At 60.0% G+C, this 2,500-nt stretch overlaps 1 non-coding gene across 1 annotated transcript; it reads right to left on the bottom strand.

Annotated features, from left to right (window-relative positions):
* Positions 1 to 73: 73 nt before the first annotated feature.
* Positions 74 to 226, bottom strand: LOC142795798 (5.8S ribosomal RNA). The gene has a single exon (XR_012893316.1). It is a non-coding gene; the product is annotated as a 5.8S ribosomal RNA (ribosomal RNA).
* Between the last annotated feature and the right edge of the window lie 2,274 nt (positions 227 to 2,500).

The following is a 2,500-nucleotide window of genomic DNA, read 5'->3' as shown; positions in this document are numbered from 1 at the left end:
GTTGCCGACGCGGTCAAAACGAGTCGACGGCTCACGTTCCCTTGTGCGCCGAAGGCTCTCTTGATATGTGATCCGACCCTCAGACAGACGAAGCCAAGGGAAGACCCAAGGCCGCAATGTGCGTTCAAAGAATCAGTGCTCAGTGTGTCCTGCAATTCACACCAAGTCTCGCAGCTGGCTGCGTTCTTCATCGACCCGAGAACCGAGTGATCCACCGCTTAGAGTCGTGAAAAAGTGTTTGTTCAATTCCGTACAGTCAAAACCAAACGTTTCTGGCACTCGGCCAAACAGTGGCCAAGAAGGGCGCTTTTCAGCGCACGCTTGGACTCCAAAACTCTGCCGCGCCTTTTTCGGCTGCCGCAAATCGAGCAAACGGTGTGTTTCGGACGGCGTTTCGCTTTCGCTACTTGCGAGTGCTTTCGTGGTCCACCCCTCTATAAATACTCGGGAGGCGTCGAAGCCGGTTCTCCAAGCCGGACCCGTAGGTATCGTTGTGTGCTCGCTCTCATTGGCCCGCCTAACCAGAAAATGCCTGCGGTACACCCATTTGGATAAGAGTGCACGCAGATGCGGGCCTCGACGGCTACACATTTCCTCGGGCGGCCGCCTCCCGGCCTCCGTGGAGCGCGGGATGCACGGTCCCATCGACAAGCCTCTCCCGTTTTTACCGTGGCGTCGCGGTTCACCACGGCAGGCGGGTCGGTCTCCTCCGCATAAAAAGGGGGACCCCCGCTTTTTGTTCCACGAAATCGCACAAGCTTTTTTCGCATCCACGGTTTGCCACCGCACACCAAAATGCCGATCCGGCTGCCTACTTTAGCCAACAGGTGGAGCCAGGCGCGCCGTACTTGCGCGGCACTTCCCACGTCCACCGAAGTCGGTGCCAAGGACCACTTTCGGCGCCGGAGCCGCGTACGAGCCTACTCGAGGCGGAAGAACGAAGCCAGCAAGGGCCTGGCCGCAAGTGCGTTCAATTGTCGGGACGTCCAAGTCCCTCGTTCTTCCGTGCTTCCTCTTTCGGCAAGTCGTTGCGGCACCTTCCCAAAGCGCGCAGACCCGCTAATCGCGACGAGCGCGACGTGGCCGTGCCGCCTTTCCCTCGGCAGCAAGCAAAACGCCTGGCAACGTCGACGCTCCCCTAACCGCGATCTCGCACCGTGTTTCGTGTGGCGAATTCAAAAGCCGGCCGGCGCTGCTGCAACCATTACGGTCGGTACGCATACGCCGCGGAGGGCGGGACGGTCATCGGAGCGTGCGGTTCCTCCATCGAGTACTGCGCACCTCGGCCGTCGCATCGCCGTGCCATGACCGGCCGCGCGTCAACGCGAACCGGTGCCAGCGAGATCCCTCGCCTGCAAGAACCGACCGGCAGCCTCCGTCACCCGAGGACGCGGAGGCGCTTGCCGCGGACGGCGGGACGGTATGCACTGGTGCACAGCGGACCCGTCACATCGCCAGTTCCTTGACCGACCGCCGACGCTTGTGCCGTTCCTCTCGTACTTGGCAGTCGCCGCGCGATTGTCGGGTCTCGTTCTTGCACGCTCGAACGGTCGGGAGGGCACTCGGCTGGCGTTTCGGGAACGCGCAGCCTCGCCTTCTACCGACGTAACCACGACTCGCCGTTCGCGCTCCGCCGCTCCTGTTTACAGTACTAGGCGGTCCCGCAGCGGTCGGGTCGCGCATTTCGAGCGCTTCGAGCCACGGTGCAGTGGCGGGTCGAAAGCCGACCTATGAGTGCGTTGCGCCGTTTGTACCCGCGTCCGCCACCTGGCCGACCGTCCAAGGTCGCGGTGTTGGCGTCCGCTGGGCGCAACAATTTGTCACGGGGTGCCGCTCCACATTCAGGCAGCCCCGTGGGGAAAAGCCGACCCCGCGTCCAAACGGGGTCAGCGGCAGAAAGTGTCGGGCGCAGACGCAGCTGAGGCGCTCACCCTTCACAATCCGTTAATGATCCTTCCGCAGGTTCACCTACGGAAACCTTGTTACGACTTTTACTTCCTCTAAATGATCAAGTTTGGTCATCTTTCCAACAGACCGGCGCAACCGAAAGGCCGCGCCGGACATCGGTCCGAAGACCTCACTAAATCATTCAATCGGTAGTAGCGACGGGCGGTGTGTACAAAGGGCAGGGACGTAATCAACGCGAGCTTATGACTCGCGCTTACTGGGAATTCCTCGTTCAAGGGGAACAATTGCAAGCCCCTATCCCAATCACGAAAGAAGTTCCACGGGTTACCCAGTCTTTTCAGACAGGGATAAAGACACGCTGCTTCCTTCAGTGTAGCGCGCGTGCGGCCCCGGACATCTAAGGGCATCACAGACCTGTTATTGCTCTGTTTCGTGCGGCTAGGAGCCGCTTGTCCCTCTAAGAAGGTTGTAAGGTGCTGGGAACCCCGCACCTATTTAATAGGCTAGAGTCTCGTTCGTTATCGGAATTAACCAGACAAATCGCTCCACCAACTAAGAACGGCCATGCACCACCATCCACCGAATCAAGAAA

This window comes from Rhipicephalus microplus, unplaced genomic scaffold (genome assembly GCF_043290135.1).
Source record: "Rhipicephalus microplus isolate Deutch F79 unplaced genomic scaffold, USDA_Rmic scaffold_872, whole genome shotgun sequence".
NCBI lineage: Eukaryota > Metazoa > Arthropoda > Arachnida > Ixodida > Ixodidae > Rhipicephalus > Rhipicephalus microplus.
The sequence above is the reverse complement of the archived record's forward strand: the minus strand, read 5'-3'. Positions and strand labels throughout refer to the sequence as shown.